We start from the raw sequence: 16,846 nt of genomic DNA, 5'->3' as shown, positions 1-16,846 counted from the left end.
TTACAATTAAAACGAGTCCTTACAACACAGAGATTATGCCATGGATCCCCAGCAGTACATCTCAATATTTTAAATAGTCAACATGATCTTCAGAAGAGGGCACTAAAAATACTTTACTCCTCCTCCTCCAGCAACTTCACTGATATGATGCCTATGCCTACGGGTGAAAGCAAGTTATGAATAGTATATGCATGGTACTGTAACTTCTCAATTTAAAGCAATCCTTGGGCAAAGCTTCAACTAAGCTGCAGTGAATTCTAATTATACGTGGCTGAGCTGCAGGTATTGTGATGCTTCGCTAGCCACTCATTCAAAACTAACTGATATAAGGATGAATTGTAGCAGAAAAGCAGTAGACCTCCTCAGAAATAATTAGCTGCTTTCAGGAACACTAGAGTAGTTCAAGTTGTCACAGTTCACAGGGAAACAGGTACCAGCAGTACATCATCTAACTAGAGCAACGTTAAATAAAAGGTAAGATTGAACTAATGGAATTATTTACAAACATTTCTTTTTAGTCCCAGGCTTTATTTCTGCCTCTGTATTGCTCTCCACATAGTAGCAACGCAACTGTGTGAATTGCTTTATAGTGTATAGACAGACAGACAGATTAAAAAAAGAAGAAGAAGAAGAGGGGGGGGTGATAAAAATTCAGGTAAAAAAAAAAATCATTTTTGTGCCAGGCAGTTTCTCAGTTGGACCATACCCTGATCCAGATCACTGTGCAAACTCATAAATAATTCTGGCAGCACAACACAGGCACGGGGACAAGGACTCTCAAAGCCAGCTTGAACAGCACAGCTACTGAATGTATGACTGTGACACTATGTAAAACTTCCACAGATTTTTATCTCATGATTCCAGATCAGGATCCAAGAATCTGGCAAACACTAATTCATGATTATGAAAGCATTATACATTCCTATAACCCTACATTACCCACCTAACTTGAAATACTGCTTTTCTGGTGATGTGCACTCAGACACTTTCTTCAGACTCTCAAAATCTGCTTCATTAAAAAAAATAAATAAATAGAAGAGTTAATTCTGATGGTATAATTTGCCTGCAACATACTTAGTAAAGGAAATCTAAGGTAAGAAGAACGAGGAGCTGGGTGGGGGGAGTGCAGGGAGATACACAATCTACAAAAACAAACAGCAGTATTTCCTGCTTCCTAGTTTTTCCTAGTGATCTCTGTCTTCTGTATTGCAGTATCCTGCTGTATCCTCCAGCATGTATAAAATACAGATGTAGACCATCTACGTGCAAAACTCAAGATACTTTTAAAGCATTTTGCATCACTTTGTCTCTAGATATTAATCTGATACAAAGTACACACACTAATATTCGAAATTATTATTAGGTTCCAAAGTTATTCTCTATCTATGTACATACACAGAAATATACACTCGGGCAAACTGCTATTTTCCAGGACAGATACTATCTAGACCATGTCTAAGAGTACATACTTTAAAGCCAAGTAGAAGAAATCCCTCCACTGACAAATTCTCTCCCTGTCACCTTGCCTTCCCTGGAAGCCTCAGCCCTCACCTGAAGCACTTACAGACTGACGTAAGTCAAGATACACAAGATGCATCCTCATATAATTCTTCAGTATTCTTCTTATCCATAACTATTAGTATTTGAAGTTCAGCAAAATCTTGGTCTCCAAAAAGTAACAGCTTTTTCTACGATCTCTTCTCCCTGGAAACGTATAATCTGACCAGTTTTTGATTTGCCATTTGTCAGTTTGACAGATGGTCATTTTGTTCTTGTGTTAGGTAATAGGCAGGAGAAGCAACCTTCTGTAGACCGTTATTAATTTTGCATATTTTTATCACGTCCTCTATTCTTGTCTCCTTTTCAGATGGAAAATTTAAAGGCTTCTTATCCTCTCTCCATGTAACTGTTGCTGTTCTCTGAAAACTCACATTTTCCTGAATATTACTCTTCAAGCTCTTCAACTCCTGCAGTATTCTGTTCTTGAAAGGAGGAGATACTTCCACGTAAGGTCAAATAAACTGTATTTTCAATTCCATTCCATTTCATCCTAATATTTTGTTTACCTTTAGGACTGTAGCTATATACTTAATAAAAGTCTTTAGCAGGCTATTTGCAGTGACAAACAGGTCTTTTTCCATGAAAATTGAGTTCATTTCATAGTCTCTAAGCTGCTACCTAATTCAACCTTTTCCCTCCCATGTGCATTACTTTTCATTTATCAAAGATAAATAATATGCCTAGCAGCCTTAAAGAAAAATCAAAGAAAATAGTTTAGGGGGAAAAAAAGAATAGAAAGTAGGAGATTGATTCTACAGTTCTAAATCAAATAAGACTTACATAAAAGGCAGCATCTTAAAAGCCTGATTTGAACAGAGCATACAGTTTAAAGGCAGAACTTCACCTTAGACAGTTATGTTTTTCATCCAATTCCAATCAGCAGAGACTTGAATTAAAAGAAGAGAAATCTCATCAGAAATTGTAAGCAAAGAAACATTCCATTAGTAACTTAAACCCCAAAGCAGTCTACATAAAATGGTACAGGGTATTGGATAAACTCCTTAACTCCTTGAAGGGATATTATCCTATTCCTCCACATGATAGTGTTAAATTTCATTTTTCTTTTCTGTTTTAATAACACAAAGTATTTCACTGAAGAGAAAAAAGCAGGAGGTGAAAAGAGAGAAATGATGAGGAGCACCCATAGAAATTGCAAAGAATTGATGAATAAAGGGAACATCATGCACATAGAAGGGGCTACATAAAGAAAACAGCCCCAAAAAAGAGGAGGGGGGCAGGGGAAAAAAAAGTAAAAAGACTCAGCAGCAAAGGCTAACGGACAACTCATAATGGCAGATAGGAATATGACGGGGTAAGACATATTGAAGACTAAAGAAAATTGTTTCTGGCTAGAATTCTGCACCAATTGCCTGGTTATAATCCTGTTCTCCCACTGCACGCTTCCTACAGGATGAATCACATTTCTTAAGTTCTGTATACTGCTGGTCCTCAGGGGGGAAAAAAAAAAAAAAGAAAGAGAAAAAGAACATTAACAACAACTGAAAATAACACTGTGGACTCAGAAAAGTCTTCTGACCCCTACTGAAATGATGGCATTAGCCCAGAGGTTACCAGGGCCAACATCCTCCTTCACCTGCCCCATGCCTCAGGCTAAACTCCATATAACAACTAAATGACAAATTCAGTAATGTAGCCTGAAATTCACAGCACTCTTATGCCCAGGGTGCTCCGTTTAAAGATGTTACAGAAGTAGTGCTGGTGTATGCCTCAAATCTATGCTTAGAGGAGGAGAAAACAAAAATCGAAGATTTCTTAAAAACAATGGAAAAGACAAGGAAGAAAAAAAAAATGAGACCACAGGGTTTTTTTAATCTTTGCATTTCCTCTCTCCTTCTGTCTCAGAATAAGGATAAATTAGTAAAAAAGAATTAATTAAAAGAAAAAATAGACTTAGGGAGATATGGGAAGGAAATAAATGAACAAAACAAAAATGCAATAAATGAAATAAAATGGCAAGAAAATAAAGAAACCACAAATAATGGAACAAATTAACAAGATATTAAAATAGAAAAACAAAGAAAAACAAAACAATAAAAGCAACACTATTTGAATTAGGCTTCTATTACTTGAAAGCCCATGCATATCTACAAGGAGAATGTATGTCACTGAAGACGCAGAGCAAAACTTCGGAGAACTATAAAAAGAACATTGCTTACCTGGAAAAAACATCTGATTACCAACAAGGAAAAGTCTCTAGAATAAATAAGAATAAATATAGAATAAATATATGTGCATTTTCCTCAGCCGTAGTCATACTATCAGTGCAATATTACCAGTGGATAGAGTTTACTCTTTTGGGGCACATAAAATTCCCTTGGTCCCTATCTGATCCTCGAGATGGTAGGTTTTGAATGCATTACAGAAGATACTACAGCTATTGTCATTTTCCACTATGCTTTTTATCTCTATTGTCTTTTTTAAGCCTATTTCTTCAAAGTTACCAAGTTACTGTATGCATTTATTGTGTTTATGGCTAAACTTTTTTTCCTTCTAGTAATATGTTGAGGAAATTATTTCCAGTCAGTCTTAGTATTTGCTTCTACTTATGTATAGGAATTCAATATTTGACCCTTCTCTGACCACAAAGCCTCCCGGAAAGACTCTCTCCTCCTAAAAAGTTTTGTCTCTTTGCTTCTTCCTTTCCTGGTTAGCTTTTATTTCTATTTTTTGTAAGCAGCAACAGCAAAACACTCACAGATGCTTATGCCCACCAGCCAGAGCCTGTGACCTCATGTAGATCTTTTACTTCTTTCCATTATTTGCAAGAAAATAAAACCCTGCCAACTGGCATGTCTTAAAATAAATGAAACTTAATTAGTTCTCTTAAAATATATCCCTTAAAATAAAGCAGTATGGAGCAGAAAAATGAATTTTCAGCTTGTCGAAAGTTGGCATTTGCAATATAATGGCAGCAGGATAGGACTTACATGAATTACTCATGTCACATTCTCTTTCCTTTTGTTTGTTTGAGTTATTATTGGTTTCTCAGTTTGCCTGACTGGCATGGTAAGCCGACTGCAACTTCTGTAAGGCAAGCACTATTCTACCCTACTTCATCTGCTGAAAGCTTGATCAGATTAACCTTTTCCAGTGCATCTTCAGGGAGCTGTCAAAGAAGTCTTTGGAGAACTGATGTCCTAGCTTTTCCAAGACCCTGTGATTAAACTCTGTGGCACGTACGACATTAGTAATTCTTACTCTTTTTGTCTGTTTGTTTTCAAATCAAGACTTTAAATGACAAAAATAAGTAAACAGAAATGTGACCTCACTTGCAATTGCAGTGTATGAAGCTACTCAGTCTAATGACAATGCTGCGCACCAAGTTTCCATTCCTACTGAATATTTCACACTCAGTTAATGGGAAATCTGTATACCTTATGCCCATAGTCATGCAGGGACAACATGAAAATAACAATAGTAGAAAAATGCTTGCAGGAAATTTAAAAAGTCAGAAGAAAATTAATTACGGACAAAAATAAAGATGTTTGGAAAAAAAGGAGGAATCTGCTGAAACTAAAGTATAAACTATGAATCTGAAAAACCTGCATCTTTTACAAGGTAGAGCTCATCCTAATCATCAGAGCCAAGAAACAATGGCTTATGGTTCAAATTTCACACCTGTCATACACAGGATTCATGAGATTAGGTATGGGAAAACCAGGATGATTCAACCCTTCAAATAACCGTTAGACTTAATTCACACCAACATAATTCTCAAGTTTTTAAATACACAGTTTAAGGTCTGGTGATTCCGAACTGCACTACTAGCAGAAATACCATAGCAAACCTCTGTTTATTATTATTTTAATTACTATTCCAATGCTTATTAGAAAATAAAACTAAGATCACAAGGCCAAAATGATAGTCAATAATTTGGGAGATAACTTTTACTAGTGTATCTTCAATGAGCCTTTAGATTTTTGAAGATTCACCTCATAATCTTAAAGTATGTTTTTATATCTGACAGCACTATGAAAGACTACAGACCCTACTCTGGATTCAGTAAGTCATTTTATTTTTCTCTATACTAAAAGCTGTATAAAAGCCACTGTAAATTTCTGTAGCCTAGTGTTTCATTACACACAAGTGAAAACATCAGTTTTTTATCAATCGTACTTTTGATTTATGAAAAATGATATAAATGGAATTTGTGACATAGAAGAGAAAGGACATATATGAGCAGATCTTTCAAGTTAGACATTATTTCATTTATAAATCAAAATACTAATAGTAACACACTAATGTGTTATACTTCTATTATTTCTCACCTTTCTTCTTTAAATAGTTTACAAAATCCTTCTGTTTTCTGATTCCAATGGATACCATCAAAATGGATGGATTCTGGCTCATGTACAGAATCATCAGATGGATTCTGGCTTACTTACACAAGTCTTCCTGAGATAGATAATGTCATATTCATAAAGAAGGCTCCTTTTCTGAATCAACTTTTATAAATATTTATAACTTTCTAGGATTAAATTACCAGCTATATGGATGAATAATTAGTTGAATATGCACTTCATTGTCAATATATACATAGATTTTATGGAATCCTTCAATTATAGTTTGGTACATAAATATATAAAAAGCCTTGTTTTAAAAATTGCTGATCAGCCAGGCTATTTTACTGATTCTACTAAGAATTATTTGGCTCATCATTTTTCTGAATAAACTAATGACTGGGGCACATATGACTTCAAAGACATAACTTTGAGATGAGATTAAAAAACATTGACTATAGATTAAAGCAACAAGACTTAGAGATGACAAAAACTAACTTTTGGAAACCTTGTCCCTTTTAAAATGTGATTAAGATTAACAATAATTGTAGAGGCTTTAAAATTGCTGAGCAAAAATATAATAAATACTGGAAGACAAGAATCCTTCTGAAAATGAATGCCACATCCATACATACACCTTAAAATTTAACAAACTATTCCAGCTCTATTCTATTCTCACTCTTAGAATCACTAACTTACATTGGACTCCATGACTTTTTTTCTTTTTTTTTAAGTTTAAGTTATGGATCGCCTGTTTTACATATATGTACCTCACTGAGAAAACCCATGTGTGGATATGAATATTATAATAAATACTCTTTATCCTAGGAAGCACACTTCTTCATTTATCCATTCAAGGCCCTCACTGAGTGACTTTAATCAATTCATTCTTGACAGGAAGATTATCCTGGGCAGTAGATTTGGCTTTTGTAATTAGATGCAAAAGCTAGATGATGTCTCTTCTAATTTATTCAACATTACCAGTCAGTTCTAAACATCCAACTTTAACAATACAGTCAATGTTTTCTCTTCAAATGTTCATAATGTTTTAAATCCAAGCAAGCAGTTTCTTCAGAAATGAAACACAGCAAATTATTTAAAGAAAAAAGATCAGTGAAATACAATAGAATAATGATGATGTGCTGTTTTGCTGCTGGGTGCTTAAAATATATTGTAAGTTAAACAGTATATATACAAAACTTCTCCTAACCTCATAGCATAATTACAGCATTTTCCTTTAAACAAGCGCTTGTACAACGTTAATTTCCATTTCCTACAATTTGCATCTAAATCTCTGGTGATACAAAAACTAGGAAAATATTAACTTTTAGGAAAGTAACATTCAAACTTAATGTGTGTTATATCAGAGGGCAAGAAACAGTCTATTTGCAGTAGTGACAATAAGAAGGAAAATGTTTTGAGAAGAAGGTTGCCTATATCAGAATCCTCATGTATGTAATGACATTACCACCCCTTTCAATTATCAAGCTTGTGAGTTATATGCTCTGTTATTTTGAAAGAAAGACGCTCTTTGAACATTTGAAATATAGATCATGAAATGTGTTAAAACTGAAAGCCCTTAAGACCAAAGAATCTTGGAAGACCCTAACTCAGCAACCAGCCTCTATTCAGTCGAGGTACTTCGCTTTAGGAAGAAAGTTAATCATATATTTCAAGTCACAAAAGAATTTAGGATATGCTTAAAAGGAGGGAGGTAGAAGTTTGTTGCAATGGAAAACAAAGAGATGGGCAAACAGGAGCAAAAGAGCAGCTGGTCCCACAAGAACAGAGGAAATGATCAAGTCAGGAACCAGAGTCCAAAAAAAATTGTGAAAAAGATCATTGTGAAAAAGGGAGAATACCCACATTTAAGGGACAAAGCACATGGGGAGGGAGAGGGATTCAACACCGACCAGCAGTGAGTGGGGATTCCGCCAACCAAGAGTCAACATGCCTGTCACCAGAGCAGCTTCAGAGAGCCAAGCAGGTGTCTTCAGAAGTCAACAATACATATATACCTCAAACTGAGTTTGAGTATGGGAGAGTATGGAAGAATGCATTTAGAGAAATTAATACTCCAGGAATTTTTCATACTGGGAGACGTAACTTCTCTCATGGAAGAACAAATGCTAGGAGTTTTGAAAACAGTTTACTTTAACATCATGACCTTAATGCAAATGTAAGGAATGTAGACAACTTGTAAGGTAGGGTTAAATCTTGCTTTCATGAACGGAATAAAAGTATCACCGAATTTTTTGAGGACTGGAGTTCACTATTTCCAGGTCTCCAAATGCAAAAGGCTAGTGCAGGAAGCTGCTTACCCAGTCTCTCTAACTCATTTCAGTGCTGAAGGTTAATCTGAGAAACTCGAGTATTGCGGTGCTTCACTACATGCTCTTCACCAAATTCTAACAGATCAAGCATAACCAAGTAAAACTCTAACTGCTGCCACCACAAAACTGCAATAGGCACTGGCAGATATAGCCAGTGTGTTACTGCTTCAGAGGGACCATGCCACACGCCTATCACACCCCGCACAGCATTGCTTAATTTTAGTGCAGGTAGTTGCTGTCAGTTTTCCCAGGGCTCTCTCTCCAATCACACCACTGCCGGAGCAGTGCCTCAGCTACTGCCAGCTTTACTTTCTTGCTCACTGTTTTTTATCAGTCCTCCCGCAGTTTTCATTTCACCCACTGCTGATGCATCTAATAGTGTTTTTCCATAATGGGCCACACAGGGTGTACTTTGTTACCTCTTGCATCATAACAGATTAGGTATTGCAGCATCGTTAACTGTTTATAGTGCACAGGCACACACCTCTCTCCCTGATGGGTCTTAGATGTAAAATAAAAGAAGCTTGAGAATAAAAAAAAAAGGGGAAAAAAACCCCAAATTATTAGTAACTGCTCAGCCAAATTCTGTTCTCAATTACATGAATATGCTGTACAGTCATAAAGCAGATTGGCATAGTGACTCCTTGGATACTGTACAGTTTTGGATATTGTACAATACTTACTATTAGCTGTAATTTTCAGAAACAAATTATACTTTTACACAGAATCTTTCACTCAGAATCTTCATCAAACAGCAGCATTTTAAGATAATGTAAAGTACTAAAGTTGTATCAAATTATGTAACTTTAAAATGGAACACGGAGGATTTCACTGCAATCTATATAAGAATTACTTAAATAGATTCCACCACTGTTTTCCTTATGAACTTGCTGAAGTATTAAAAAGAGAAGACAGCAAAAATTAGTTTTACAGAGTTCTGAAGTCCCAGGGTAGAGTTTAATTATTCCAACATATGATTCCTCTCTGCAATAAGACAAGAGCAGTGAAAAAAACCAACAGAGATTAAAATAAAGAGATACTGAAAAAGATGATGAAGGAACTGTTAAGTTAATATATATTATTACTTGTCACACATTCTTTTTATTATTTAGTCACATTTCTGTTCAAAGACATACTCCACTGAAGGAAGTTTCATAAAGAGTAATATATTAAATTACCAGGAAAATCAATGAAAAAGGGAAATTATGAATGTTTAATTGTTTATTAAGAGGTAATGACCAAGATGCATGATTCACAGTACTTGCCCATAATCAAATTAAAGTGACACATTCCACCCTGAATTATCCTCAGGGACATCATAATTTCAGTGGAGTTAGACATTCTGTTCAGCTACAACTGTAGTTTGAGTTATGCCTGGGAGATTTGATTTTCAAAACAGAAGAGAGTTAAATCAAGTTATTTTTGATGGACAGCCTAACATCTCAAATTAAGTAAGTAATTGAGTATAATACTGAGACAGACAAATAACTGAGATGTTTTACCACCGGTACCAGGATTTAAGCTGAACTATCTCCCAAGTGAAGACAATATTTAAGCAGAAAGAATGGTGCTTCTCTTAGGGAGAAAAGCCGAAGTAATTAGAGAACAGAGTATTACTGAAAGACAGAAGGCTACGGAAAGTACTGTCTTAGGACTGGAGGTGAAAAACTCAGTACATTAAACTGAAACTGTTGGTATGGAAGCGTAGCTATTTTCAGTACAAGTTAAAATGTGAGTCAAAAGTATAAAAATAATACATAAGCCATGGCTGTACCATGCTAGACAGTCTCTCACTACTACACACATGCAAACACATGTTCACACATATACAACATCTGTGTACAGCTGAGGAGTAAATCATCTTCTTTAAGTTTCCTCACACTTTAGAAAAAAATTATTGCAGGCCAGCACAATCCATAATGATATAAATTTCACCTCAGTCACTAAGCTATTTAGGTATTTTGTCTTTCAGTTTTAAAATTTAAAGAACCACAATGGTTATTTGTAAGCATGATTTGTTTAAAACAATTTCTCCCTTGATATTTTACAGAAAACAACTTCAGCAAATTCAAAGTTCTATCCCATAACCCACAGGAGAAAGTAGCTGCTTTGAATCAGGTATTAACAGCTTAGATGTCAATCCTACACAGGTTTTCCTATATGCTTCAATTTATAAATGAAAATAGACCAACTGAATATGTAGCACATAAAGGTAAGAATTTGTGAAAGTTTTAAGATCATAGCCATAGCTAGCAATATAAAGCATCAAACCTACGCCAGATGATGCAGCTAGAACGGGGACTGTAACTTCCATTTTTTCCTCACATTTTTACAGGGCTATGACTATTAACCTAGTTCTCTTTACTAAATTTGATGTTCCATTTCTGCTATAAAAATTAAGTATTTTACACTTTTCTAAGTCATTTTAGAATTTAGTTTTGTTAATATGAACCCAAACCTTTTACAGAAGAGTCCAAGGAAAGACAAAACCAACGTAGTTAACCTGCAGCTCACGGAGTTTCCAATACATGCTCTCCAGAGCAGGCAAAAAGGTTGTGGTGGCCAGGCCCTACTCTTACCTGCGAATGTAGGATTCATCTTCAGTCATCCACAGAGTTGCATGTTCCTTCTGCGGCCCAGCACCATGCTGCATGAAGCGTCCATGACCCGCCAGCCCCAAAAGCAGGCAAATGGTCATGTCTTCTCCACTTGCACGGTTCTGAATGACAGGTGATGAAGCAATCACACGCATGAACGATCCTTACAGTTTTACATTTCAAAAGTTATTTGCAAATTACATAAAAAGTAGCTTAAATTATATATATAATATATATACTTTACAAATAATAAGAAAGGCTGCTCTAGAGCCCAACACTTCCAAATCATTCAGTATGGTAAGATAGCTCACAGATATGGTCAGATAGCTCAAAGACAGAGGTCAAAGGCAATAATAAATGCAATAGCTACAAAGATGCCACTTTGCACTGAACGTACGAACTAGAATCTGCAGCCATTCTTCTTACTACATACATTAAAAAGTAGCAGCAGAGAGAAAAGTTGTTGGGTTTCTTGTTACCTTCTCTGCTGGACTTAGTTCAGTAGGGCAGAACTAGGCAGGATAGATTCTTGTATTTTACTTTATTCTTTTAATATAAAAATGGCACTAGATAGTTTTTACAGCTAATAGGAACTGAAGTTTCACAAACTGATATAGTTTATACTGTGCACTTTTTATTATATTTGGTAACAGATGTAGCTTGAAGCCTCCCTGAAATAAAAAGCACCTTTACAGTAGATGTATTATTAGCCCTGACAGGGATTCTTCAGGAAAAATAATGGTATCATATCTTACAACCTATTCAGATGCTTAGGTAACAACTGCAAAAGCACCTATGGCATTTAGTGTAAAGCCATTAGCATTCCAGTTAGTGCCTTTTCTTTCAACATATGTTGAGCTGTCTTGAGGAAATAATCATTTTAAAGCTGAGTACGTCTGTTCAGTGTTAGGAGTATGGCAGAGGAAGAAATATTTCTTTAAAAGTCTTTCTTTTTAGAAGTGAAATCAAGTGTATACAAAAAAAATTCAGATCATTTTTGTTGGAAGCTCAATGCAAATATTACTAAGAGGTTCATAAAGCTGTTAGAATAGCAATTATAAATAAAAGCAGCTTTATATTATGACAAGTATGTCAGGCTTTCAAACAGAGATGCATCACAATTTCAAAACATTTTAATTCATGCAACAGGTTATATTAGGTAAAATTTAAACACAATTACTGTAATAATTTTACCAACAGCTACAGTTGAGATTATAGATAATCTTAATAAACTACTGCTTACTGGAAAAGGATAGACCAACACATCCAGTGGAAAATGTCTTGCCATTAGCTCAACTGAAGTCAAGAAACAACAATAATAACCCTTCAACGAAATGATTAAACACCAAAAAAACCAGACTGCCAAGGCACAGAATTTGTGAACAATTTGATCTGAAAAAATACTCTTATGAATTATAAATGCATCAACATAAGTTTGTAATCAGTCACTGACTAATAACACGAAGCTTAAAAATTAACCTTATTATTCTTAATGAATAATTTAAGGCAACTCTACCATTTTATTTTTGCAGACAATTATACCATTCTGTAACTTTTACTTTATACTGTGTTCTTACGTGTTCTTTGTTCTGTCACGTTATAAAACCTTCCTTGGCAAATAAGCCATAAATTATCCTTACTTTGCAACACTACCTCTCATTTTTTTCACGTACCCTCATATTTAATGGTATATGTTTAAGAAACTATAATACAATCCAAATTTAAAAAGATTCCTGCAAAATAAAGTCTAACCTTTTCCCAACAGTTCATTACAAGCTCAGAAACCATTCCCTGACTGTTTCAGTATACTGCAAATCCAGAGCTTAAGGATGATCATCATTAGATATTATTTAGAAGTATTTGAATGCATACATAGACAGGCAGAGCACTGCACTGTGCAGAACATGATAATCATTATCATCATTCTAAATCCATCTCCTACCTGATCCCTCTTTGGCCACTAATTATTTGAACAATAATCAGCTCTATTGGGGATTTTCCAATTAAACAGCTTTCTGTCAGAAAATGCTGATTAACTGAAACCAAAGCCATTTGAGAAAAAGTACATTTTTTTTTTTAATCACACTGATGTTGGGAAAGAAATTTCAATCACCAAACAACTATTCTGCAGATGAAGGACTCACTCTTCTGGCCCAAGTGCTCGTGGCGCGAATACTGAAAGTCTAGCAATGCAAAGCTTGAAGAAGAGAGACGTACGTAAAATGGGGAAAGATGAAAGTCTCTTTATCTATTACCATAAGAAATAAGGAGTTAGTGTTCTTTCTGTCTCGCTTGAGCTTAGCAGTTAGCTTAAAACAGCTTATGTTTCATCACGTATTAGGCAGAATTGGTAAACAAGATCAGCAATTAGAAAGCAAAACAGTTAGACAGCAAAACAAGATCAACACCTAAGATCTGCTACTAAATAGTGGTGATAAAGGGTCAGAAGCTACAATCTTTTGATCCTCTGGAATCTTTTGAATCCTCTTTAACTTCACTAAGAGCCTGCATGAAAGGAAACTTCTAAAACCCAATAAGCCAAAGACGAGAGAGCATCTCACCAACAGAAACATCTTGCCAAAAGAAACGTTGATCAATAGGGAAGTCTTTGCGTACTTACAGTATTAGTCCTACAGATTGCAGTCAGTTATGTTAAATAAACTTTTGCCTTCACTGGTGGCCCACAGCCTCAACTTTCTTGAAACAGAAATGCTTCTGTCAGCACTCCTAACACGAGTAATGTAAGTAAGGAAGTGCATCCTATGGCAGCCACTCCAACTGCCAGGTAGTTAAACTGTTCGCCTCAGATGGATTCCTATTTTTCCATTCTCCTCCACTTTCATAAACATGAGAGAAAAGTTGATCTCTGATCAGTTAAAAAATTAAATATTTCTGCAGAATGCAACACCTCCAATAAATGCTGCATACCACTAAATAGCCGTGGATTAGAAGTCAAATGTGAATGGCCAAAGCTCAAGGACCTGCTCTGAATCTAGGTACTTGTCTTTCTTCCTAAATCCTCCGCCCAAACATGCCCATTAACATTTTTAAAATCTTTCAATTTTGCATATTTTCGATGAGAAATGTTTGGAAATCTTCCAGAATCATGCAGGACAAGAAAACCATTTTCTACTTATCTTCAGTTAAAAATACGAATAATTTTTTCACAGTATTGTGGGGATTCATTTCCACTGTTCAATATTTTGCCTTGTAGCACAGGAGTATCATAGCCTTAACATGGCCAACAGCCAAGCACACTGCAAACAGAGACCAATTACAATGATTTGTGGAGATTAGGGCAATACAAACAGAAAAAGCGCGTAATGAGGCTTGACACAGGCCATGGGTTAGCAACTGACAGGAGAGCAGTATCTGAAACTGCTGAAAAAGTACCCACAACATCAGTGCGGGTCTATGGATTGGCAGCCAGTGCCGACATTTGTCTACAAAACTCTTCGGCAGAAGAGGCAGGGAGGAATACTGTTATGCAGATGTCGAAAACCATGGAAGAGCAGGGTGCCCAAAGAGGAACCGCTACATGTCAGAGCAGAGCTACCACCCACAAGCCCGACACTGAGGCTGCCTGGAAGGAACACAGACTGCAACTCCATTTAACGCGATAAAAATACTGGATACTTATGCGGGAAAAAAAATGCCTAGTTCAGCTGATGCAGAATATTGCGATTAATTAGTTGGTTTGGAAGAACTTCCATAAATATAATTTCAATGTAATCTTACACTGGTTGTATATTTATTTTTTCCATAGGACAGTCATGTAGTCATCATCACTGCTGGCTAGATGAAACACCACAGTTTTCCTTGTGGTAGTGAGTTATAAAGCTGCAGTAGTAAAAATTATTTTCTCTGTTTTGGGGAAAAATTGGGAACATATCATAAAATGTATTATCTCCAATTTATGTTTAAAACTTTTAATGCAGTTTCATAAATGTAAATACATTATTCTCAATCTTTCACATCCTTTGTGTACTTGGGAATAAGAGTTTCATGGCCTTCATTTCCTGTTGCTTCCTTTTACTAATTCCAATTGCCAGTTTAGAAATAAAACATTAAGCAACAGCAGTTACATCTGAAGTTAATCTGTAAGACAAACTGTGTTCCAATTCTGAAGCCACACTGCAGCAAATGTAAGCCCTTCAAGAAGGCTGAAGGACGGGCTTTGATTTACATTTTATTTTACCTTCTATTTTCAGAATTGAAAAACAAAACAAGATGGCAGTTAAATACAGGAAAGTTTACATCTAGATCAACACTTTCTTCCTTTTTTTTCCTGGAGCTTGATCTCCCTAGAAATTCAAGGACCATCACCAAGTCTCCTGCTATCTCATGACCACTCACCAGAAAACGATTCTTGCTGTTCCTTTTTCCTTCATCTTTGTAGGCACAGAAATAGTCTCTTCTCAGTCCCCTTGCAGTAAGCAGCAGTTATTGACTGTGCAAAACAAAACATTTCACATGTATAAAATCATGAGGAAAAAAATGAACAAATAAACCTTCGAACTTTTAAAATCAGTAACTTTCATTAAAAGATTTTATTGGCCAAATTCTGTAGTCCTAACTCCCATAGGAAAATTTCTCACCAATTTCAGTGGTGTTTTTACCTGAGAGAGAGAGAAAAAAAAAGATTTTACCTTTTCTTACAAGAATTTTTTTTTAATTGGTTTGCTTTTATATGCAGCTTTACTAAATGCTGAGAAACTTAGAGGAGAGTAAACATTCATAAGTCAGATAGAGTTTAGCCACTCGTACAGCAGAGATGAAGACAAAAATTGAAAAGTGTTATACCTCAGAACATTTATAGTTTTTTTTCCCCTCTCATTGTGCTTCCCAGGACACCAGGGGTGTTTGAAGAATTCAGTGTACGTTTCGATCTTGCTCAAAGTAACTCTATCTCCTTGAAAAACAGTGCTGAGATTTTGCTTTTCCCTTCCTCTTCTCCCCTTAAATCACCCACCTTATGCGACACAGTTGAGTAAGAAAAAGCAGCAGCAATCTAGCCTCAAAATGTCAACATTCAATGCCTGTTATAGAACAAACACAGAACAGAAAGGTTTTATAATAAAATTTAAACTAACTATAGTCATACTGCAGAGCTCCAATAGTAAATCTCAGTGTTGGTATTATAGTGGTAGGACACAGGCTGCTTAGTCTACTGCGACTGTAGCCCTGAGCTGTGGTTTAATGGTGATTACACAGGGAGTTGGCACAAACTGGTTAATACTCGCAGAGCTGGGCGTTAGCGTCATAGCCTGGAGAAGCAGAGCAAACTAGAGCTGATGTGGCATTAACAGTTATTGTGCTGCAAGGTTGTATAGCAATTAGTGGATGGAGGGTATGATCCTGATATACAGCAAAGTTATGATTTAAAAAAAAAAAAATTTGTATTTGTTTTTAATTAATTCCCTTCCAGCCCAAAGCTGTCAGGGCAAATGCCTTGTAGGAGGGCATTCTGCCTCCTTCTTTCTCTCTCCCTCTTCTTTCTTGAGACCTGGCAATTTCAGAAGTGGTATCAGAAAAATAAAATAGAAGCTAATTCTCTAAGCAACCAGCTTAAGAAATTTTCCATAAATATTATTTATGTTATCCCACACTGAAAGTCACAAAGTGACATCTCATTACACTCCCCTCAGAGCCATCCACCACTTTCACACAAATAAAGTAATTCCTTTTCCCTAAAAGCATGTGATTTTTTTTTCCTTCCTTAGTTAAATCCCTACTCATTTTGTCCTTCCCCATAACTCATTAGTCCCCCAACAATATTTTTTAACCTGTTATACTGTTCCCAGTCCAGTCATTCAATTCTTGCCATTTCTCCTTTAATCCTTTCTCTGCCTCAAGGTTCAGATTTAGATTGGACCAAGGAAAACTCCAACTATGATAAGGATTTATTCTGCTAACAGCTTGTACCTCTTAGGTCAAAGCCACAAGCTTTTATCAGTTGCACAGTTAGAATCATAGGGCAGAAAGGGACCTTGAAAGGTCCTCTAGTGGCTGATCCTGCCCCAGGACAACATCAGCAAAATACCTACATCATTCA

General features: G+C 35.9%; 1 long non-coding RNA gene across 1 annotated transcript; it reads right to left on the bottom strand.

Annotated features, from left to right (window-relative positions):
- Positions 1-3,643: 3,643 nt before the first annotated feature.
- LOC135324604 (uncharacterized) lies at positions 3,644-15,237 on the bottom strand. The gene is made up of 3 exons (XR_010385924.1): positions 15,148-15,237; positions 10,774-10,913; positions 3,644-3,774 (listed from the first exon to the last, which is right to left on the bottom strand). It is a non-coding gene; the product is annotated as an uncharacterized LOC135324604 (long non-coding RNA).
- Between the last annotated feature and the right edge of the window lie 1,609 nt (positions 15,238-16,846).

Source organism: Dromaius novaehollandiae, chromosome Z (assembly GCF_036370855.1).
Source record: "Dromaius novaehollandiae isolate bDroNov1 chromosome Z, bDroNov1.hap1, whole genome shotgun sequence".
Classification (NCBI taxonomy): Eukaryota; Metazoa; Chordata; class Aves; order Casuariiformes; family Dromaiidae; genus Dromaius; species Dromaius novaehollandiae.
Note: the sequence above shows the minus strand (reverse complement) of the source record. Positions and strands in the feature narration are given on the sequence as shown.